Source organism: Sorex araneus, chromosome 3 (assembly GCF_027595985.1).
Source record: "Sorex araneus isolate mSorAra2 chromosome 3, mSorAra2.pri, whole genome shotgun sequence".
NCBI lineage: Eukaryota > Metazoa > Chordata > Mammalia > Eulipotyphla > Soricidae > Sorex > Sorex araneus.
Window position 1 is genome coordinate 213,098,865 of NC_073304.1, and position 24,808 is coordinate 213,123,672.

Genomic DNA, 24,808 nt, shown 5'->3' on the forward strand with positions numbered 1-24,808 from the left:
GGCCAGCATGGCTGGGGCCATGATAGGGTATGACAGGAAGCAGGATGATGGGGGCTCAGGGCCTCCTCCTTTGGAAGAGGTCGTGGAAAAGGCAGAGCACTTTCACTGGAGCCCCAAGACTTCAGAGGAGCAGGAGACAGAGCCCCAAAGAGAGGGACCTTCTCCTGACCGGACCACAAAGAGTATGGGAATAGCGACAGAGCTATTCTGTGCCAGTGATTGTAGACAGACAACCAGGGCGGGAGGGGAGAACCCAGCAGCGAGCCTTGCCCAGCCCTATCCTCAGCCCTCCATGCTATCAGGGCTGGAGCTCGCCTCCTCTGACCAGGACACGGTGGAAGGAGCCTATGGCACCTGCAGACCCTGTACGTCAGGTCCTGTCCCCTCAGACCCTGTTCCCTCAGACACTCTCCTCAGACCCTGTCCCCTCAGACCTTATGCTCCAGATCTGTCCCCTTAGACCCTGTCCCCTCAGACACTCTCCTCAGACCTGTCCCCTCAGACCTATCCCCTCAGACCGTGTCCCCTCAGACCCTGTCCCCATACTCTTCTCAGACCTGTCCCCTCAGACCCTGTCTCCTCAGACCCTGTCCCCTCAGACCCTGTCCCCTCAGATACTGTCTTCTCAGACCCTGTCCCCTCAGACCTGCCCCCTCAGATACTGTCCCCTCAGATTCTGTCCCCTCAGACCTGTACCCTCAGACCCTGTCTCTTCAGACCTGTCCCCTCAGACCCTGTCCCCTCAGATATTGTCTTCTCAGACCCTGTCCCCTCAGACCTGCCCCCTCAGACCCTGTCCCCTCAGACCCTGTCCCCTCAGACCTGCCCCCTCAGACCCTGTCCCCTCAGACCCTGTCCCCTCAGACCTGTCCCCTCAGACAGTGTCCTCTCAGACCCTGTACTGCAGACCTGTCCCTTCAGACCCTATCCCTCAGACCTTGGCCTCACAAACCCTATCACCTCAGGCATTATCCCCTCAGATCCTATCCCCACATGGCACACTTCTCCCTTGGCCTGCAGGGTCTCCATCCCCTTGCTTGAACCAATACCCTCCCCAGGACCAACCCTGACCAACACTGCACAGGCCATTTCTGCTTTTGTCACAGAGCTAATGAAGGTGTTGTTTCCTAATCCCCTCCTTTATTGGAATCAACTTTCCTCCCAGGCTGGCCCCAGTCATGGAGGCAGCAGCAGGCAATGCTCTAATTCCATTGTCCTCAGCCTGGGCGGTCCTGTAGATGCTGCACTGGGAAGTGGACTGTGACACAATTCTGAGCCGGGCTTAGAGAAAGTGTCTCCAGGCCCTTATGGGCCAGAGCGATAGCACAGTGGGTAGGATGCAGCCCTGTAAATGGCTGGCCCAGGTTTGATCCCTGGCATCCCATGCGGTCCCCAGAGCCCATCACGAGAGTGATTCCTGAGTGCAGAGCCAGGAACAACCCCTGAGCACCGATGGATGTATCACTGGGTGTGGCACAAGAACAAACAAAAACCCAAAACAAAACTAAAAAGAGTGCCCCAGGCTCCAAGTGAGGACAAGCCTAGACAGAGGTCCCGTGTGGCCCTGGGGAGGGCGGAGCAGGGCGACACGGACGGAGCACGGCAGATGCTGGCCTGTCCCGAGCTGCTCCTGGGCTGGATGGAGCCAGGCCTCTGCCCGGGGCAGGGAGGAAGGGCAGGAGGACACCGACTCTCGACTCTCCCTCCGCTTTTCCCAGCCCCCCTCACAGCTCGGAATAATAAATAACATCTGACCCGGGCTCCGAGCCACGCGCGCTCCCGCCCTCTGGCCCGCTGACCCTCATGCCCGCGGTGGGGAGCCTGGGCTGGTGCCGGGAGGCCGAGTCCTGAAGAGGTTTGGCCGGGCCTGCCAGGGGTCCCCTCCCCATCTGTCCAGACCTCTTTACACAGACCTACAGAGCCCCCTGGAGCCCCCCGGGCCCCTTCAATAAGCCCCTCAGGCTTGTTTATGAGCTGAGCTAGGAGCGCTTTGAAGTGTCCCCCAGGCCGCCCATCCCTGCCTGTCCCTGTTGAACCAGGCTGTGGGGGGTGGTGTGGGCCCCACCCTCAGACACCACCACTGCTCAGCCGATGGTTCGCCAGGCTGTGCCCCGCCAAGGACAGGGCCCCAGAAATGTCAAACAGGGGAGGACACCCTCCCCAGGACTCCGGGCCCCTCTCTGTCAGGAAAAGTCTCTGACCAAGCTGCCTGAGGGCAAGGTCCCACACACCGTCACCCCCTCCAGGGTGCACTCAAGGCCTAGTCATCCATGGGAAGTCACCCAACGGTGAATGCTGAGTGACCCTTGATCTCAGGGTCACCCTTAGCATGACAGTCCCCGAGCTTCTGGGGCCTTGGCAGGACTCACGGCTGACCCTATTTCCCCAAGTGGCCAAATGCCCCCACTCCCTATCCCTGCAAGGGTCTGGTCCTGGCAAGCAACAGCTGGCCCGAGCCAGAGCACAGCAGAGAGGACATTTGCCTTGCACGTAGCAGACTCCGGTTCGGTCCCCAGTATCCCATGTGGTCCCCTGAGCACCGCCAGGAGTGATCCCTGAGTACTGCCGGGTGTGACCCAAAACCAAGAACAAAACCAACAAGAAAACACCTTTTAAAGACATATTAAAAAAAAAAAAAAGAAGAAGAAGAAGAAAAAAGAAAGAAACCGAGGAGGCAGAGCCAGGATGCCAGAGCCTGCGTTGATTGCCTCCTGGAGTTCTCACAAGGGAGGGAAGAAGCCGGGGCCGGGGCGCGCGGATGCGGAGCCTGTACTGAGAAGGGGTGAGAGGCACAGCCTCCTCCAGGGGAAAGTGGGAGAGGGAAGGCGGGAGAGGGGCTGAGTGTGGCTTCTGCTCGCCTGGGGCGGCCCCAGCCAAGTCAAACCTGCTTCATGCTGAGGGGCCCGGCTTTCCCCAAAGGGACAGGGCGGGTCCATGCCTGGAGACCACCCCATTCCCCAGCATCCAAACCCTGTTTGGGGACTCGAGGAGCAGGAGAAGGGAGCGCTCAGAGCCCAAGGGGGCGACTGGTCCCAGCCCAGTCAGGGAATTCAGTCAGGCCGAGGTTCATTACCCAGCAGACCCCCTGCCCGAGGGCGGCCGCCGGCCTGGGTTACATTACAGGGCAGCGTGAACTCTCCACTCCGAGTGAGACGGCGGGGCTCTGGGATGACTGCAGGCCCTCAGCAGATGGTGGGCGCAGCCAGGGACCTTTGGCTCAGGGGACACATGACCCGCCTGCCTCTGTGCAGAGCTAGACACAGGTGGGCCGAGCAAAGGCCCCGGGGGTGGTGGCAATACTGAACGGAGAGAAGGGCAGCATAGCGCCGGGCCCCAGCAGTACTCAGCACTGAGTGCTGGGTCTGGGCTAGGGTTGAGAGCGGGAGACAGGAGTCCCGGCATCCCCCCTTGTCTGCCTTCGGCGTCCTGTGTGGCCTCGTCCTTCCCCGTCCCAGGCCCCTTCCAGGCCAGGCTCTGCCGCCTACGGCTTGGCCGAGATGGAATCCGCTTCAGAAAGCCCCCAAGGCTCCCGGCCAAGACAAACACAGGCGCGGGGAGGCCAGCGGGCGGGCGCTGGGGGGCGGTGCTGGCTCCCCCTCCGCTGGGGCGAGGGCCCCTTTCTTTGGCCTGGGCGTGGGGGGTGGGGGGAGAGGAGAGCAGGGACAGGGCGCCCGCACAGTCCCCTCTCCTGGGGGCTCCCTCCGGGACCCCCTCGCCCGCTCTTCTCTGCCACACTCCAGGGACACCTGGCATCTCTGCGTCCCGGGTCGCTGCCTGCCTGTGTGGGCTGAGCGGAGGGGACACGCTCTAGAACCAGCCGCCTCCCCGGCCCGGTCAGCAGATGGCCCTGCACACAGGGCGGGCGGGGCTGGCTAACGTCTTTCCCAGCCCGTTGCTTTTCTTTTTTTGGTTTTGGGGCTACATCCGGAATGGAATGGTGTGGGGGGCAGATTCTTCCAGCTCTGTGCTCCGGGGCACTCAATCGGAACTGCAGTCTCGGGGATCAAACTCGGGCCCTACACGCAACGCATGCGCTCAGCCCTGTGGGCTCTCCACAGCCAAATTCCAGCCATTCTTCCAGGACTCCTGACTTAGAGATGCTCCCGAGACTCCCGGAGGAGCCGCTAGGCTGGACCGCCTGCAGCCCTGCCTCAGTTACCCTTCTCCTCCCTCTCCCTCTTTGTCTCTCTCGTTTGCTTTCTCTCCCTTTCTGTCTTTCTCTGTCTCTTTCTTTCTCTCTCTCTTTCTCTTTCCTTCTCTCTCTTTCCCTTTCTCTCTTTCTTTCTCTTTCTCTCTGTCTCTTTATCTCTCTGTCTCTGTCTCTGTCTGTCTCTCTGTCTCTCTCCCTCTCTGTCTCCCCACCTTCAGCCCAGCCCTCGGCCATTGTCCTCCGTCCCCTTGTCCTCCATCCAGGGCAGTGCCCACCCCTCCTGCCCAACTGCCTCTCAGCCCATCTCCGAAGTTGCAGCTCCCAGCGACCTTCCTGAGCCCCAGCCTGGGGATGGCCCCGGGCCCCGCCCCGGGGCACACAGGGGCTCCTGGGATGGCCTTTAAAAGGAGAGAGCAAAGGGGCAGAGAGACAGCACGGGGCAAGGCCCTTGCCCACAGCCAACCCCAGCCCCATCCCTGACACCACACACGGTCCCCAGGCACTGCCCGGAGTGACCCTGAGCACAGTGCTCTGGAGAGCTGTGTGTCTTTGCAGACACAGGGTCTGGACGGGAGGCCGCTGGGGCTGAAGCCTGGGACAGGCCTCCTTCACGCGCGAAGCGAGTCCAGGGGAGACACGGAGCGGGGGACAGTCTGGGGGAGGCAGGACCAGGGGAGACACGGAGCGGGGGACAGTCTGGGGGAGGCAGGACAGCGTGTCCCCTGCAGCCGGGGAGTACAAGCCACCCGGCCAGTATCTCCCGCTGCGGGTCTGGGCATTGTCTGCTCCGGCCCCCAGTGAGGACTGACCCACAGTGGCCTGTCCTGCCGGGGTGAGGAGGCCCACGGCGTGCCATGCCCAAGCTCTGCCTCTGGCTCCCTTGCCCTCCTGCTGCAGGCTCGGCCCCGGTCCCTGGGGAGAGCGGCTCATGGGGTGGCCCGGCCCGACCTGGTCTCAGTCCTGTGAGCCCATTGTCCCAGGAGCGCCCAGACAGGTGGCCACCTGCAGACCATGGAGACACTCAAGCCAGCCCCTCGGCCCAGCGTTTGGAAGGTTCCAGGCCTGCACCAGCCCTTAAAAGGCCCGTCAGACCCTCGGGAGGCCAGAGGGGTGGGTGGTCTGCACCCTGCATAAGCCTGATCCACACCATGGGCCGTGGATAGACCTCCTCTCACCAGGGACTCTGCTCATGCTCAGGATGGCCCCCAGAGCGTGGGGACGGCCTTTGTCGCTGGTGAATGGAAACAACAGCCCAGAGACGGGGACCAGGACTTGGGTGTTGCTGCCACAGCTGTCCTGGGTGACGGTCATGGCGATGGTCATGAGGACAGTCTCCCGCCCTCAGCATCACGAGATGCCATGCATTTGGCACCGTGTGTCCAAGCCCTGAGTGACCGCTGCACCCCTGACCCCAGGCTTACTCCCTTCACGGAGTCAGAAGCCCGAGGCAGCTGGGCCGATAGCTCTGGGTCCTGGGGCTGCTCCTCTCTCTCCCCCCATCCTCCGTAGGAAAACATGGGGTTTGTCCTTTTAGCCTTGCCGCAGGGAACTTAGTTTTTACCTTAAAGCAACGTCCTTTCTGTATGGACACAGGAAGACAGTTAATATTATGCTTTGCAACTTGGGAGCTGATTGACTCCAATAATATTTACTCTTGAGCATCTGCTTTCTCGACTCAGTTGCCCTTATTTTCAAGCACCCCAAAAGCAAGTTCCCAGCGAGGGACGGAATGGACTCAGGGCAAGCTGTGAGCTACCCTGGCGTCAAAATGGGCCAGACCAAAGCACCACAATACTCAACTATAAGTTGAGAGCATGGTCATAGACAAATGCTGTCATGATCCAAAAGTAACGACGAGACTAGGACCCTGCTGGGGTTAGGAAGACTAACCTGGCCTGAGGACTGTGATCTGGAATGTCCTCAGGAAGAACCAAACTTGAAGTTTGATATATCTCTTACTGTGCTCATACAGAATGACATTGCTAGAAATATTAGAAGGAGATTTACTACAACGAATTAAGTGGATTACTAGCTGAGGAAAGAAGAAAGCAACACACCCTGGATGGGATCCCAACCTTAAGCGGATCTCCTAGTAATCTGGAGTAATCTCTTTAGATGAGATTTTGTTAATCTCCTGGAGGAGTGGTCTTACCCCTCTTTGTTGGTTTGTTTATGTTCAACTCACCTTTGTGTCACCACCCTATGTGACTGCTATATAAACTAAGACTGTAAGAGAAGTAGGGGGAGAAGACACAGAAGCAGAGCACAAGGCGAAAGAGAATCAGGGAGTCATTGGAGCCAGAAGCAGGGGAAAGAAAGCGCAAAGCGAGTGAGAGTCAGAGTCAGAAGTAAGAGACAGAGTCAGAAGTGAGAGCGCGAAGGGCTCCAGAGACTGAAGCAAAAGGGCTCTGGAGGGAGAGATCCGGAAGATGGAGACAGAGATAGAGAGACAGACAGAAGAGAGCACAGCGGCACACACAGAAGCAGAGCACAAGGAGGAGCCATCCTGATCTGGTCCATACACAGCAGAGAAAGAGAGAGAGAGAGAGAGAGAGAGAGAGAGAGAGAGAGAGAGAGAGGGAGAGAGAGAGAGAAAGAGAGAGAGAGAAAGAGAGAGAGAGAGAGAGAGAGGGAGAGAGAGAGTGAAAGAGAGAGAGAGACAGCCAGCAAACAACACACATCACATCACCACGCCCTCCATCTGTGGCCTTCGTCCCTCAAAATAAGTGGCGGTTTCGACGCCCCGGTACCCTCCCTGCAGGAGGAGGATGAGCCCCTTTTCCTGGGACTCTGTCATGTCACTCAGAGAGGCCAGACTTCCAAAGAGCCCCTTCACGCAGCTCAGGGTCAGGATGGGACACACGGCTTGAGTGTGTGCAAGGGACACAGTCTTGGCCAGGCAGCGCGGGGGCAGAGAGCAGGCTGGGCCCCAGGGCCACCGTTCCTGGGGCCCTCGGACTGCAGGGGCTCTCCATGTCTGCTGCGCCTGCTCTCATCTGCGTTGGGAACCTGCCTCGGTCTCTGGGATTGGAGCCGACGACTATGAGTGAGGAGGACGGGGTGTCGGGAATTCTCAGGGATGCCTGCCATCGCCCGGGGTGCCCCGAGAGTCCATCAGAGGGAGTCAGCCCCTTTGCTGGAGAATGGCTGAAATGAAGAAAATCCCGGGAAGAGACCTTTTTCTTGGAGGGGGGCAGGAAGGAATCTCCCAAACAGTGCTCAGGGAACCCCAGGGATATTCTTGAGAATTCTCAGCCAACTGGGTCAGTGGTTCAAGGCCAGAGTCCAAGGAGGCAGTGTAGGGGGCACCAGGGCCACCCCCATCGTGCTCGGAGGCCCCCAGGGTAGCACCCGCTTGGCAAGCTGAGTGGTGTGTGGTGTGGCGTGCTCTAACCCCTGAGCTACCTCTCCAGCCCCAGGCAAGGGTTTTAACAGGCGACACCTGGCGAACAGAATCGTACTCTAAGGAAAAGGGGAGGTCGCAGGCAGGTGGGACCAGGCCAGGGGGAAGGCTCTAAGTCTACATCCCAATTCTGCATCAAGACTGAACCCCGGGGGCCAGGAAGGTGGCACAGTGAGTAGAGCAGTTAACCAGGCAGGCAGTTAACCGGGTTCAAACCCCAGCACCCCATCCGGAACCCCAAGCCCCGCCAGGAGTGTCTCCTGAATGTGGAGCCCAGAGTAAGCCCTGAGCACCACTGGGTGTGGCTCAGAAACCAAAGCAAAACAAAAAGAATGGCTACACTTAAAAAGCCTGGTCACACCAGGGGTGGGCAAGGAAGTGGAGGAAGAAGTGCTGGGCACGGCTGCAAGGAGCATCCGGCACAGCTGCTGACAAGGAGGAAAGGTGTGTCTGTTCCTGTGACGCCCCGCCACGCCCTGCTGCACACCGGGCTCTTCCCCGGCAGAAACCAGAGGTCCTGCCCGCCAGCACCCGCACGTGAGTGTTCACAGCGGCTTGATCTGCAGAAGAAGAAACGGGAAGCGACCCCACAGCCCCTCCATGAGGAGTGTTTGACTACATTCCAGTGTATGTGTCTCGTACAGCGCTGCCTCGGGAGTGAAAGGAAGGCATCACTAACATATGCAATCCTGCTTAAAATAACCCTGTGAAGTGGGAAGAAAGCAGACGCCAGAGTGCACATTACACAGGGCAGTGTGTTGCCGATCGAGAATTCTCTTCCATGGGGCTGGAGCGATAGCACAGCGGGTAGGGCGTTTGCCTTGCACACGGCCGACCCGGGTTCGATTCCCAGCACCCCATATGGTCCTCTGAGCACCGCCAGGAGTAATTCCTGAGTGCAGAACCAGGAGTAAGCCCTGTGCATTGCCGGGTGTGACCCCCCCCCCCAAAAAAAAAAAAGAATTCTCTTCCTGACTCAGGGATCACTCCTAGGAGACTATATGGGATGCCGGAGACCAAACCTGGGTTAGCTGCCTGCAAGGCTAGTGCCTTACCCACTCTACTATCACTCTAGTCCCTTCTTGCTATTTTTTAAGCATTAGCCCCTCCAGCCCCCTGGCGTCCTCTCCCCACCTCCCAGACTGCTTTGCTCTCCTCATGATGGTTTAGCCCATCTCAAAGACGTCCCCTCTCCCTGTCCATTGCTGCCACATCTACCCAGATGCACCCGGAGATTTCCCCCCATCCCAGATGTGTTAGCGTCTTTTCTTCATAGCACACACCAAGAGTCAGTTGAGATTCTTTCTTCGTTGGGATGGGAGTCTCCCAAATAGCACTCAAGAGCCCGGGCACTTCTCAGGGCTACTCCACCCTCCTGTGAGGGCCAAAAGACCATGTGCTCGGGTCAGGCATGGGGGTGTGGCTCAGTTCTGGAGGAACAGGGGAGTCTACCAAGGCCACCCAATGGTGCTCAGGGAACCATGGAGTGACGGATCAAACTCAGAGCTGCTGCATGCAAAAAGTCATTCCAACCCTTTGAGATATATTCCTGTCCCCTTGGTTGAGGTCTTTTGGGCTAAAAAAAAAAAAAAGGACCCAATAATATGATTCCCAAATAAAAGTATCTCACATATCAAAAGATGCAAGAATCCACAGTGCCAGGGTGGATCGGCAGCTCCACACTGCCAGGTCTCCAACTCAGCTTCTCTGCATCTCTTCCCTCCTCCTCATGGTTACAAAATGGTTGCCGTCACTCCAAGGGACGACATTCACAGGCAGGCAGAAGGGGGTGGGCTCCAGAGGTCATTTGTGCACACAGATCATCCTACCACGTGCTCCTTGCTTAGCCCAGCCTTCCTGGCAGTCAGTCGGGACTACGGAAGTCATGCTGGCCCGAGGACTGTGGGCGGAAGGCCCACATCATGGAGCTTTTCATCACCGTCCTGACCTGAGCTCCCACACTGCTGTTTGTTGACACTGCGGTCTCCCCATTGCTGCACATCTTCACCCAGGCTGACACGTGTTTCCAAGGTCAGGGGATGTATGAGGCGAAGATGACAAGGATGAAGGAGAAATGAGCTATGCTCCGCCCCGGGAGTCTGCCCCGTCTAAGGCCTGCCCACAAACCTGACAAAAGCCTCCAGTGCAGCTGCCCTGGCCCCACAACACACGACACATCCACAGACCCCATCCTGTTCTCCCAAGATCTTGCATCTGTCACCCTCTCGCCTGTGAAGTGACCCTCCCTGGGTTCCACCTGCTTCCCTTGAGCTCCCCACTCCGCCCCCTGCCCTCGTTTTCCACCCTGTACCGCATAGGAGAGGCCAACTCGGCGTCCTTGCCCCCTCCTCCATGGCCTGGGTTACAGCACTGAGGGCACAACGGGAGCACCAGGGAGGGCGCACCCGGGACCAGGGAGAATCAACACCTGGGGTCAGGGAGAGAGCTCAAGCGGTCGGGTGCATGGTGCCTGCTACGAGCGAGGTTACCTCCTCACTGCTGGTAGAGAGGGCTAGGCCCTCCCTGCTCTCAGGCAGTGCGGGAGAGGGCTGGGGACGGCTCGTCGGTGCTCCCTTTGCAGGCCTCCCCAGCTCCAGGCTCAGTTGCAGTTTCCTTTACGACCTTTCCCAAGGGGAAACTCTGAGCAGGAGTGGGTGGGGCAGGGGGAGGCTGCTGGAGTCAGGTATGAGGAAGCCAAGCGCGGGGAGAAAGAGCCCAACACCAGGGCAAGGTCTCTGCTTGGACTTGCCCTCCCCGCAGCCCTCTGGAAGGACCTGGGGTGTCCTGGGGTTTTGTTTGTTGATTGGTTTGGGGGCCATACCCAGCAGTGCTCAGGTCACTCAGGGTCACTCCTGGTGTTGGGGATGGAACCTGGGTCAGCTGCACAAAAGGCAAGCGTCTTACCCGCTGTACTGTCGCCCTGAGCCCAGGGACCCAGTCCCTGACCCAAAGGGCTTGGGGAAGAGGCAGAGAAGAGGGAGCCCAGTGCTTCAGGTGAGCTGGTTCTGTGGAGAGCTGGGCTGTCCCTGGGACCTGGTCCCTGGCACTGAGAGTCCCGGCTCTCCCACCAGCCTTCTTGATGGCTCATGTGCCTCCTCCTCCCCCCTGACTTCTCAGGGTGAAACTTCAGAGTTCGAGGAAGTAGGTGAGAGGAAGAGACCTCCGGGTGGGCATGGCCCTTAAGGTTTTTCTGAAGTACTGTAGGGGGCTGAGTGTGGGCGAGGGGTCTGACAGGCCATTGGGCCTGGTCTGGGTCTTGGCCGGAACCTGGCTCCAGATGTGGCCCCTATGCTGGATGGCCCCCCACTCCCACCCCGCGCTCGCGCGCGCGCGCACGCACACACACACACACACACACACACACACACACACACGGGGCTGGAGCGATAGCACAGCAGGTAGGGTGTTTGCCTTGCATGCGGCTGGCCTGGGTTCGAATCCCAGCATCCCATATGATCCCCTGAGCACGTCAGGAGTGATTCCTGAGTGTAGAGCCAGGAGTAACCCCTGTGCATCACCGGGTGTGACCCAAAAAGCAAAAAACAAAACAAACACACACACACACACACACACACACACACACATACACACACACAGACTGCAGGCCTATCCACAGGGTCCCACTAGGACTTCTTTCAGAGCCCTGCTTTGGGGTCACCCCTTGGCATGTTCTTTCATGCCACGGACATTTCTACAGTCCGTGTGACAAATCACCGCATACCTCAGAGCTTTAAACAACCCAGATTTTTTTTTTCTCCTGCAGTTCTGAAGACCAAAATGATCTCAGAACTAAAATCAGGGTATTTGTAGGGCTGGCTCCTTCCGGAGCCTCCGAGTGAGTGTAGATCGGACCGCCGCCCCCACCCCCCCACCCCAGTCCCCCACTCCACCGAAGCTACGCCCAGGTCCCAACCTTGAGAATCTGAGCGTCGTGGAATAGTACCTTCTATGGCCACAGACCGGCTGTTTCCTTATATGGAAAAGCCTGTGGCCGCGGCACGGATCTAGAGTGGAGGAGGTTCTCGGACTTGCGGGGTGGGCCTGGAGAGCAACTGCACGTCTCCTTATGGGGGGCACGGATGAGGAGACACAGAGGGCCGAGGGGGGTCTCAGAGGCAGGCAGGGACGGTGCGGCCATAAATGGGAGACCGTCGGGCTGAAAGCAGCGGAGAAGGGGTTCGTTCTGTCCTGGAAGCCTCAGAGGGGCCGTCTCCCCACACCCCCTCCTGGCCCTGATCACAACTACAAGAGCCCATTTGTGTTGTTTTTCTGGGTGACCTGACAGAGCAGCCCCGGGCCCCATTCCTCCCCTTCTCCTGCTCCCGCTGCTTCCTGATCACCTTCCCCGCCTCTCTGCGCCCCTCCCAAGATGTAGCCTCTGCCTCACTCTCCCACGGGTTCTCACGATGACAGGGCGCTCCCTGGAGAGCCAGGCAATTTTGCCATCTCCTGGCAGTGATGGGGGATCATATGAGATGCTGGGAATCGAACCTGGGTGGGTGGCTAGATCCAGATCCAGTGGCTGAAAGTACCTGTCTTGCAAGCACGAGGTCATGAGTTCGATCCCGGGTGCCTTCTGCACGCCCAAGTGCAATCCCTGTAGACACCTGCCCTTCTCGAGACAGCATAGCTGCGTCTTCAAGCAGCCCAAGTGGGGTGGTGCTCCCAGGAGGAAGCACGGGGCAGAGTCTGCAGGGAGAGAGGGGAGGGGGGTAATGTCTGAAACAAGAGGACTGGGTGACGGAGGGGAACCTGAGGGAGAGAGAGAGCCGGGGGGGCTGGAGACAGTGACTTCGAGGAGTTCCTTAGCATGGCGCGGCAGGGACATCCTGGCCAGGCCCTTTGGGTGGTCCCCCTAAGTGCAGAGGATGACAGGGAGGGAGGCTGGTCACCCCTGCAACCAGATCTCCCTGTGGAGCAGGTAGGGAGCATGGAATTCACCAGCCAGGGTCTCTCTGGTAGAAGGTGTCAAGGCCACCCCCTTCTCTGAGGCTCCACATGTGTGTCTATGTGCAAGACTCTGTGTGCACGTGTGTGTGTGCGTGCATGTGTTAAATAAAAAAAAGTGAGGCTGGAGAGATAGTGCAGTGACTTGGGTGCTCACCTTGCATGCACCGACTTGGGTTCAATCCCTGGCACCCCATATGTGGTCCCTCAAGCCCACCAGGAGTGATTCCTGAGTGCAGAGCCAGGAGTGATCCCTGAGTATCACAGCATGCGGCCCAAAAACAAACAAACAAAAATAATACCAAAACAGGATTCCTAAAAGTGTGGCCTACTTTAGATGTTGTGTTCATTAAGCTTGAACCCTTGATGTTCACACATACACACAATAACATACTTTATGTCTCCTCAAAAACGTATTAAAAGCAAGTGTCTTGCCTGATGCAAAATATCAGCACTGTCACAGAAAAAAAAAAACCATTAATTTTGCATTTTCAGTGACATGGCATGTGAGTCAAATTGTCCTTTTTTTTTTTTGGCCTGGCTAAATCATTTACTTTATTTATTATTGTTATTATTATTTTATTAAGTCATCATGAGATACACAGTTTCAAGATTGTTCTTGATTGGTAACCATGCTTTAATGAGAACTCTGTGTTGACTGTGTATTGGTTTCCGGTGGCTTGCTGTAACATAGCACCGCCAGCTTGCCGGCTTGAAACTACAATGTTTGCTCCTCTCCCAAAGGCAGGAGCCCGAGGTCCATTCTTGCTCCACACAAGTTCTTCCCTCTTTCGGCTTCTGCGGGCTTCACCTTGCCCTGCCCTGTGGGCTCCAGGCCTTCTCCCCTTCCTCCCTAGAATCTCTGCTAATCTTCCTTCCTTGGGGAATTCTTAGAGTGGCATTTAGGGCCATGAAAGGATCATCTCCCCCTCCTCAAAATCAAGGTAACAGTTCAGGTTCCAGGGACTGGCACCTGTTTTCTTCAGGAGCCATGATTCAGCCCACCAAATACTGGCAATCAATAGATTTTATCTTTATGTATTAATTTTTTTGGCCTTTGGGGACACACCTGCTGATGCTTAGGGGTTACTCCTGGCTCTGCACCCAGGAATTACTCCTGGTGGTGCTCGGGGGACCATATGGGATTCCAGGGATCGAATCTGGGTAGACCGCATGCAAGGTGAATGCCCTGCCCGCTGAACTATGACTCCAGTCCCTAGATTTAATTTTTTTTTTTTTTTTGCTTTTTGGGTCACACCCAGCAATGCACAGGGGTCACTTCTGGCTCATGCACTCAGGAATCATTCCTGGCGGTGCTCAGGGGACCATATGGGATGCTGGGATTTGAACCCGGGTCGGCCGCGTGCAAGGCAAACACCCTACCCGCTGTGCTATCACTCCAGCCCCCCTAGATTTAATTTTTAACATAACCTATACTTGGGGCTGTAAAGATCGTACAGTGGGTAGGGCATTTGCCTTGCACATAGCCAACCCAAGTTTGATCCCTGGCATCTCTTATGATCCCCCAAACCCACCAGGAGTGATCCCTGAGTACAGAGCCAGGAGTAACCCCTGAGTACTGCTGCGTGTGGCCCAAAATAATAATAAAAAAAACAAGTAAATAAATAAATGGAGTTTGAACTGAAAAAAATGATAATAATCTACAGGGGGGCTAGAGAGATATTATAGAGATTTAGGCATTGGCCTTGCTTGCAGCTGCACCGAGGAAATTGTTTAAATCCTGGCACCTATAATCCCCTGAGCACAGAGCCAGATGTGGGCCCTGAGCACTACCATTGTGCATCTCCCACCGCCCCCCAAAAAATATGTATCCTACATTTGCAGTGACATGCGAACCATTGTCCTTATCAATCAGCTCCCCTCAATTCCTGGCAGCCACTCTCTGTCTCTGGATTCGCCTGTTCTGGATACTTCCTCGGAAAGCAAACACTTTGGGCTGGGGGATGGCTCGGAGGACTGAGGCGCCTGTTTCCCACGCGGAAGCCCGGGGTTCAAACCCTCATACCGCAGTGCCCCTGGCCGCGCCAGGAGAAATGAATGTAGCCTCTAGCTCGCCTCTGTGTGGCTGGCTTCTCCCGCTGAGCACCCTGGGAGCTCCTCTGTGGGGGTGCGAGTCTGCACCTCAATCCTTCTGTGGCTCATCACAGTCACAGGCCACGGAGGGTTCAGTCGGGTCACAGGCAGGGGTCCTGGGGCCAGCCTCAGGGGGCTTCAGTCAGGCGACAGACAGGGGTCCTGGGGCCAGCCTCAGGGGGCTTCAGTCAGATCACAGACAGGGGTCCTGGGGCCAGCCTCAGGGGGCTTCAGTCAGATCACAGACAGGGGTCCTGGGGCCAGCCTCAGGGGGCTTCAGTCAGATCACAGACAGGGGTCCTGGGGCCAGCCTCAGGGGGCTTCAGTCAGATCACAGACGGGGATTCTGGGACCAGCCTCGAGGCGGGGGGAGCGGCCCTGCCCCCAGGTGTGTGGGGATACACTCTGGTGTTGGCTCAATGACCAGGCGTGGCGTGATGGCACGTGTCCTAGCACACACCTGCCACTGAGTCATGGCTGCCCTTGCCTCGTGCTTCTCCTGCCTCAGACTAACATCTGGGCTGTTCTGTGCCCCTGGCTGTCCCTGACCAGCCCCGGAGCCTGCATTCATCACTCAGAAATGGGTCAGCAGGACTGTCTGCAAACCCACGTGCTTGGCTGTGAGACAATTCAGGGCCTCCATCCGCCACAGGGAGAGGCTGTGGCCCCTGGGAGACAGAGGGGGGCACACGGGCACCTGCTGCCCAGCCCAGCCCCCCCGTCCAGGGAACAGACCCCTTTGGTGCGGGGCGCTTCACCACACCCACCTTCCCACCATATGGGGCCATGGCACTGCTAAGTCATCCCAGGCACAGAGCGTGCCTTTTCCCGGTCACCGTGGGGGCCCCCGGTTCGCAGGGTGGACAACAGACTGGGACGGGAGGGGGGACAGAGCCGAGATGGGGTGCAGTGGGCCCGGAGCCAGGCTCCTGCTACTTGGGAGGTTCCATAAATTCCTCCTCTGCCCAAGAGGCTCCATGTTGTGCTTCCGTCCCTCCCAACCTGAAGGACCTTCCCTGTGGCCCCACGGTCCCCTGCCAGCACACTCTCGGGGCTCTCTGAAGTGGAGAAAAGAACGAGTCCCACCCCTGCCCCCGCCCCCCTGCATTCTGGGAATCCCGGGTGCTTTGTTGAACTTCCGGCTTCTGGGCCACAGTGCAGGGAGCACAGGACCACAGGCAACCTCGTCAGTGCCTGGGGTTGCCGGGAGAGGCTTCGACAGGCTGGGACGTGGTACACAGGAGCACTGTCACCACCACACGATCCCCTAAGCTCCACCAGGCAGCTCCAGAGCACCAAGTCAGGAGTGACCTCTGAGCACAGCCAGGTGTGCCCCCCCTCTCCAAGGCAAAGAAAGTCATTTTTTAAAAAACAAGTCAAGTGGGATGACAAACTCTCCATAACGCTGGAGGAGTTCAGATGGGTTCACAGACGCAGGGAAGCCAGATTCTCGGACCACCAAGCAAAGGTGCCAAGCCCTGGGGAAGAGTTTTTCTTTGTTTGGTTTTGAATTAAAAACCAGTGGTGGTGGTCAGGGTTTACTCCTGACTCCGTGCTCAGAGATCCCAATTGGAGGCCCAAGGGACCAGATGGGATGCTGGGGACTGAACCCGGGTCAGCCATGGGCAAAGCAAATGCCCTCCCTGCTGTACTATTATTCCAGCCCCTGAAAAAAAGTTCCTTTTTTGGTTTTTCTTTTTGGGTCACACCCAGGAATGCACAGGGGTTACTCCTGGCTTTGCACTCAGGAATTATTTCTGGCGGTGCTCAGGGGACCATATGGGATGCTGGGAATCGAACCCGGGTCGGCCGCGTGCAAGGCAAATGCCCTACCTGCTGTGCTATTGCTCTAGCCAAAAAAATTTCTTGTCTGAGTCCCCACCTCTGCAAATAAAAAGATGTGAATTCTCGGAAGTCATTTTCTTCCCCACAACCTGTCTTTCAGAAACAATAATCCTAATGATCTCAGTACCTCAGTTTCCTCCTTGTAAAATGGGGTGATACTACTCCAGAGAAATATTTTAAGGCTTTAAGGAACTGTGCTAGAAACTGAGAAGTAATGCGACTTATTCATCAGACCGGGGATGTGGCTCAAGGGCATATCACATGCCTTGCATGCATTTGATCCCCAGTACTGCCAAAAAAAAAAAAGCCCAAGCATATTTGTGAGAATCATCATCACCATCACCGTCATTAAAAATACCAGGGTTGCAGGACAGCTGAACTGAGATCACCAGGCTTGGCGCAAACGGGCTGTGATGGGGCTCGTGAGTGAGATGAGCTGTCAATCACTTCAGACCAAACAGCCTCGACACACTCATTGGATTCTTTGCTCTTCCTTTCTTCCTGCGATACTAGGTTCCTTTGTTTTGCATAATAAGAAAGTTGAAGCAGAAAAGAATTTTGATCTCTCTCTCCCTCTCTTCTCTCCCTTCTTCTCTTTCTCCCTCCCTCTATCTCCCTTCTCTCTCTCCCTCCCTCTCTCCCTTCTCTCTCTCTTCCTCCCTCCCTCCCTTATTTCTCTCTCCCTCCTCTCTCTCCCTTCTTCTCTTTCTCTCTCCCTCCCTCTCTCTCCCTCCCTCTCCCTCTCCCTCTCCCTCTCCCTCCCCTCCCCCTCTCTCTCCTGATTTAGAATAAAGACACCTCCGACTGTTTCTGAATTTTCCTTTTTGGGGTGGCCACACCCAGTGATGCTCAGGGCTGACTCCTGGTTCTGTGCTCAGGGATCACTTCTGACACACACGAGGGACTACATGAGTGTCAGGAATTGAATGTGTCAGCTGCGTGCCAGGCAAACACCCTACCTGCTGTACTACGTTCCCGTCCCCTGTTCCTGAATGTTCGAGAAGGCCGAGCTTGCTTTTCCTCCACCTGGTGTCTGCCCTGCACTGCATCAGAACCTTGATGGCCCTGGGGGGCGGGGGAGGGACGCCACTGAAGGCGCAGAAGGCAGGCAGGGGTGGCTCCTGCGTCCCTGTGCTGCCACTCTGGCCTTTTTCTCCCTGTCCTTCCACCAAACACCTCTGGTTCCCTGGGGTACATTTCCTGTCCAAGACCTGCAACGTTCCTAAGCTCAGGAAGGAAAGAGACGCCGAGCCGAGGGGCTCCAGTCTGCTCCGGCGTGACCCCCACCAACTTCAGGCTCCATCATCCTCCCCCCCACCCCCACCCCCGAGCCCCCGTCTCCTCGGCCTCACACCTCCCTCCCAGCTTACCCTCTTCTCAGTCCCTCTGCCCATGGGCGACAGGGCACCCTGGCTTACCAGCCCCCCTCCCTTTGCCTGGCAGTCCCTTCCTTTGGCACACACGGTCCCCGAGAGAGCCCCTGCTAGCCCCGGGAGAGCTGGCAGAACAGTTCTCCCCGCAGTCACCTTCCTGAGTCCTGCTCCATGTGGCGAGTGAGTGGTCCTGACTTCCTCCTGTCAGCACCGCTTAGGGGGGAGGGGGCTGTCTGGGGGATGCCGCTCCCTCCCCACCCAGCTCCCTACCTGCCTCCCTGGGGCTGGCCAGTGACCGCGTGTCGGTCTGGAAACTCAGGCCCCACAGCCTGGCTCTCTCCTTGCCCTCGCCTCCGATGGAGACGGAGCTTGGCAACCCTGCTGCCACCCTAATGTTTTCTAATGAGGATGGAATCGGGACCTCAAGCAGGCGAGGCCCGCGCCGACCACTGGGCCACGTCTCTGGCCCCACAACCACTGTGCTCTCGTGCTGATCCCTGAGCAAAGGTCCTGAGCACCATCAGGCATGGCCAAAAAGCAAAACGAACCTGAACAGGACCCTCCTCTGACAGAGGCCTGGAGGCTTCGGGTGCAGGGGCCACCCCCCCTACTTTCTACAGGCTTCTCCGGACTCCAGTGCTTTGCTTTCCTCCGGCCCTTCTCTGGGCTCATGGGGGCACCGGGCAGAGGGCACCCCACCTCTGAGTGGGCGCTGAACCCTCCCTCCCTGAATAGGTGCTTCACGCAAGACTTCCGCATTCCCTCTGGCTCCTAGAAGCCGCCGATCAGCTCCAGATAGATGCTTCTAGAAAACTTCTGTTCCTTTGCAGTCCTGCAGGCAAATCAGCACATGCTTGCCTGGGCTTAGTGAAGTCTTCTCCCAGGACGCTGCCCCCTAGACTTGACTAGGGAATGGCTGCTTGCCTCAGGCAACTGGTCTACCAACCGTCCTCAACACCTTGCACTCTGTTCAGTTTTTATTTTTTAGGGTTCGGTTTGGTTTGGGGGCCATACTCGGCAGTGCTCAGGGTTTACTCCTGGGCTCTGTGCTCAGGGATCCCTCCCGGTGGTGCTCAGGGTACTTTGTGGAATGCTGGGGATCAAACCCCAGGTCGGGTCGGTTGTGTGCAAGGCCTTCTCTTTACCCACTCTTCTATCACTCTGGCCCCCTCTGCTCATTTTATTGCAGTCACAGTGGGTTGCAATGTTACTTAGGTTTCCTGCGGGCTGTCTTCAATATCAACAGCTGTCTCCTCGATGCTATATTCGCCACGAGAATGCTGGTTCTCCTCCATCAATAGAGCTGACTCCTTGTGCCCCATCCATCCACCGCAATTCCAACTTTTTCATAGGTAAAGCAGCAATCTCTACCTTACGAAAGTAACACTAACTTATAGCAGGGAGCCCCTGGAGTTCCTTTGCCCTCACAGAAGTTTGTCCATTTTTGGGGGAAGAGGGGGAGTCACTCCCAGTGATGCAGCGGTGCTCAGGGGACCATATGGGAGGCTGTGAATCGAACCCAGGTCAGCCGTGTGCAAGGCAAACGCCCTACCCGCTATGCTATTGCTCCAGCCCCAGAAGTTTGTCTTTTAAGTTGTATAAAAGGCAAGCTGGGGGCTGATAGTACAGCGGATTGGGTGTTTGCCTTGCACACAGCTGGCCCGATTTCAATCCTTGGCATCCCATATGGTCCCCCGAGGACCACCAGAAGCAACTCCTGAGTGCAGAGCCAGGAGTAACCCCTGAAAATCGCCAGGTGTGACCCAAAAAAGCAAAAAAATTAAAAACAAAAAAAATGTTCTGAAACAGGTAATGTGTGCGTGGCAGGCGGGGAAGGGTGGGGAGTGTTTGGGGCCGTCCAGACAGAGCTGACCACTGCCAACTAATACCCAATTTCTCAGGACGCCTGGGCACGGGAATCCAACCAAGCAGAGCATGGCTTGATCTTACTGTAGTTCAGCTTTTTGAGCTTTGGGTTCTGGGACCATATTCGGAGTAGTTGAGGATTGCTCCTGGTGGAGCTGGGGGGCGGTGGGGTCACAGGGTGAGGGATGGTAGGGGCATGACATGTGGTGCCTGGATTGGAACTCAGAGCCTCAGCCCCATGGGGCTCTCTGACTGATGACCAGCGGGGTCGGATGACCAGCGGGGTCGGCCGGGTTCCTGCAGTCAGTCGGTGATTTGTGAAGTACTCAGGGCTATTTTCCTGCCGCAAGGGGAGAGTTTCAAGGCTGTGGGGGATGCGGCTGTGCTCCGATATTGACTTTCTTTTTTCTGGGGCTGAGGGGGTCACGCTCAGCGGTGCTCAGGGCTTACCCTTGGCTCTGCACTCAGGAATCACTCCTGGCAGGACTCAGGAGACCATATGTGGTGCCAGGGGTTAAAGCTGGGCAGGCCGTGTGCAAGGCAAGCGCGCTACCCACTGTACCACCTCTCAGGCCCCGTAACTTAACTATTGCTACTATCTGACCCCTTCCAGAAAGAAAGTCACCTGCCCGCAGCAACAGAGGCTGGTGGCAAGAGCTTTTCCGTGCATTGGGGTTTGGGTTGGTTGGCTGGTTTGGGGGACTGAACCGGGGTTGGTGCCTATAAGGCAAGCCTCATAATTCTCCCCACCTTCACCACACAAAGCCTGAAACCCTTCAAAGGCATTTGAACTTGTGTCCCCCAAATCTTCCTTTGTGTCTTGAATTTGTCGCTTAACTTGTGGCCGAGCCCCCAACCATGGCCCAAAACTTGGGCACAACAGCCTGAGTCAGCTTCAACATAATCTTCTGCCCCCACAGGACAGTCACCTCGCAGAGGCCACCCTCTGTGTGAGGGCAGAGCCCAGAGGGGGAACTTCAGTTTATGAGCCTACAACGCCACCCCCCCTCCACTCCCCCATTCTTTGCGGGATAAAGCTCCAGGAAACACAAAGAAAATTCTTTGCATAGCAGAAGCTCTCAGACCGGTACAAAAGGGGCACAGGCACCTGGGCACACTGGAGAATGCTGCAGGGCACTGCAGTGGGGCACCGCACAGGGGCTGGCCCCTTCCTGCCTACCTGCTCCTAAGGCCCAGGCCCTTGTCACTGCGGCATTGTCTGACACCTGCTCAGGGTTCAGCAGGACACAGCCCCTCCTATAGACCCTCGGGCCCTGGGCCACTGCCCCCTCCTTCCTGGTGACACAGAAGGTAGCTACTTGGAGTTGGGGCAGGTGGACAGGAGGCCAAGGGAGATGGGTGCTCTGGGGGAGGCTTGGTACCGGGACCTGGGGGCTGCCTGCGGGCCCCCTCTGCTGTCACGCCCTACTGGAACGTGAGGTGGCGTGGGAACATCTCATTCCCTCAGCATCCAGGAAGAGTCTGGCTGATCCACGGGGCTCAGTGAACCTCTGCTGAGTGAATGACGTGACACTCTGACGGCCTCTTCCCTGCCGTGGTGCCAGGACTCCCCCAACCCCACTCCTGCTCACTGTCAGGCTCCAAAGACTCCGCCCCACACCCACACTGGCCCCAGGCCCAGTCCAGGACCCCTTCCCGGTTCTGCTGGGGTCTCAGCCCGCCCAGGGCCCCCTTGGGCCCGCAAAGTCTCTCCAGCCTGGTCTTGGAACGTGCCTGGGGATCCTGTTCTTGCCCCAGAACCCACAACTACCTGCCTCTTCATCCCTCCCACGGGGTCCCCACGGCCCCAGGGGATGGCCCTTTGAAAAAGCATTTCGGGGGCTGGTAGGTAGGCACTTGGCTTGCATGTGGCCAATGCAGGATCAATTCCTGGCATCTCTTTTGGTCCCCACGCACTGCCAGGAGTGACTCCTGAGTGCAGAGCCAGGAATAACCCCTGAGCATCACTGGGTGTGGCCCAAAATACAAATGAAAAAAAAAATTCAAATGGCCTCATTCCTCTGCTTGCCACCCTCCCAAGCTCCCACCCTGCCTGGACTACAACCCCAACCCCAACTACAACTCCAGACCCATCCAGCCCCTCGGGGGACCCCCGGTTCTCTCCTTCACCTCCCTCTGTCTGCTTCACACCCTTCTGTTCCAGCCTCCCGGTCTCACATCCCGCCCAGACCCAGGTCCCTGGGGCCTCCTCCCGCCGACTACCCACCAACCGCGGTCTCCGGGGACGCTCCCGAGCCCCCCACCCCCATCCCGGCCGACCCCCCAGCAGAGCCCAGCCGGCTCCTGCTTCCGGTTTCCCCGCTGCCCTTCCGGCTCTTTGTCTGTCTCGGGGTGTCCCCGAAACCGAAGCTCCCCAAGGGCAGAGACTGTGCCCCTCTCGTGCTGCCGGCTCCCCGGTGGGCGGTCCTGGGGTCCCCCCACCCCGCTCGGGGAGCATCCTCGAATCGACGCGCGGCGGAGCGCGCAGCGCCCCCTGCAGGCAGGAGGGAGCAGCGCGCGCGGGGTCAGGGTCTGGGTCAAGTGCAGCGGCCGGCCGCCGCCCCGCCCTCCGCCTCGCCGGCACCCTCGCGGTCCTAGCGCCCGGCCCGCGGTCTCGGGGCGACAGCCGCCGAGGGCGGTGCCTTTCCGGCCACGCGGGTCCCCCCGGCTCCCCAGAACACGCCCGGGCAAGCCGGCCGCAGGAGGAGCCCGGGACGGGGGGAGAGGGGGAGGCTTAAGGAGCATCGCGGGCCGGAGCCAGGCTGCACGCGCTCGCGGGGAGCCTTTGCAGACAGATTTGCATTAGCAGCAGCTGAGATGGAGTTGGAGCTGGTGGAGAAGAGATGCTGGGGCAGGGCAGAGCAGGGAGGGGCCCTGGGGTGGCCGCCGTGGAAACAGTGATGGGCCGGAGGTTTGAGCTCAGATTTGGGGGGGAGGGAAACGGAAGGAGGGATCCCGCCCAGGCGGAGGGAAGGAGTTCTGGGTTGTTGTTGTTATTATTATTATTTTTAATGCACTTAATTGTATGGACTTCCCTCTGCTTTGTGGTGGTTGTGACGACCTAGGTCGCACCCCAGACCACAGGCGGTGCCAGGGATCGAAACCAGGCCTCATGCCTGCAAGGCAGGGATTCTGCACTGGCCACGGCCTGTCAGGACAACAGTGCCCTGCCTGAACCTGCCCCCGGGGGCCCCACCCAGGGACCCTGTCGCATCCTTGCCCCGCCTCTCATTCCCCCATCATGCTCAGTGCTTTCCTGCCCCAGGACCTTGGCCCTTTTTGATGCGTCTCCTGGAGTTCTGGTCATTCAAAGACAGTCAGGGTCCTCCCTCCCCATCCACTGTTCTCTCCCTTCCTTGTGGTTAGCCCCATGACCCAGTGGCCTCTGCTTTCTTGCCCACCAATTTACTCAAGAGCAGGGTCCTTTGTTGTCTTCACAGCAGCGCTGAGAATCCAAGGGTCTGGGTTCAAGGCCCCGTTCTTTGCCGTGTAGACCTGGTGAACTGGGGGGAGCCACTAGCCTGGCCTCATTCCCTCAGAACAGCCGCAAGATGAAAGAAACAGGTCATCAGCACAAAGCCACGGTCAGCCCTGAGGGGCAGCAGACACAGCAACCCTCCAGCTCTCGGGCTACCAAGGGAAGTGGGTCTGTAACACTCTCTTGGCAAACAGATTAATTGGGGGAGGCGGAATAACTGACCATTTGTTGTTGGTGGCGGTTGCTTAGCACGGGGTGGGGGCAGGGTTTCTCTAAGGAAGCCCAGAGACCAAAGCCCCCTGCCAGAGCCCTGCAGAGCGCCTGGCCGGCTGCCTGCACAGGACTTATTTTCCCACCCTTGGTGGCTGTTGGTTGTGGTGGTGACCAGGGACTTGAACTCGTGATGCTATCAGGGGGTCTCCATGGCATGCGCAGTGGCACGGTTTCAGCCACTGCAATATCCGTCTGGTATTTGATGCTCAAGGTCGGGAAGGTGGGGGTCACGCTACTTGGCTACTTGAGGAAGGGACCTGTGGCCAGCGTTGGGGGTTGAACCCATGGCCTTGAGCCCACTCGGCAGGGTCTCTAAGCCAGAACTTTTTATTTATTTATTTATTTATTTTGCATTTTGGGTCACACCCGGCGATGCACAGGGGTTACTCCTAAGACAGAATTTTCTAAGCACAATTTTCCTCCTTGGGACCCCTCTTCTCCTGAGAATTTGTATGTAACCCCAGTATATAAAATAGATATACAACCCAAACATTTACTGATAATAAATTATATATATGCATATGGTCCCCTGGGCTCACTTGGAGTGGTCCCTGAGTAAGCCCTGAGCACTGCCAGGTGTGACCCCCAAACAAAACAAAACATGTTTTGGCAAAACATATGCCTGGCAGTGCTCAGGGCTTACTCCTGTGTCTGTGCTCAGGGAACACTCCTGGTAGGCTCAGGGGACCGTGTGGGATGCCAGGGATGGAACCTGGTCAGCGGCATGCAAGACAAGTGCCCTACCCTCTGTACTATGGCTCCGGCCCAATCATGTGCTTATTTTAAAGCACATGTTTCACGACCCCCACATTCATGCAAGTCTGCTTGGGATCATGACCCACCATTCAAGAAGCTATAATCTAAGGCACAGAGAACCCCTCAGGCCCTGCCTAGACCCCGATGCTGGTTCAAGGTCCTGGAGAAATGGGGGCCACTGAGCTGACACTGGAGTAGGGGTCTTGCAGCTGGCCAGGCTCCCAAGAAGGAAACAGACACCCTGCTGGGTGTCTGTCTTCCCGCCTGCTGTGTTCCCCGCCTCGGACCATGAGCCTGGTGCTCCAGCCTACCCCGAGAGACTCTGCGCTACCGTCATCCTTCCAAAAAATTCCTCTGGGGCCGTAGTTAACTTGAGTTGTTTTCTGTTGTCTGCAACCAGGAACTCTGACTCATCCACCCTCCCCGCGGGGCTGCGCCCCAAACCTCAGCAGGCCTCCCCGTCACCCGAGGCCCCACCCGTCCCTCTACCAAGAGCACCAGACTCAGGCCGCCGTGAGTCAGTCTGTCCTCGTAGTACCCAGAAGACAGGGCGGAAGGCATGGCAGGCTGGTACCTAGAAATGTCAACTGGGCTGCTTCCCAAGTACGTCACAGCGCCCTGTC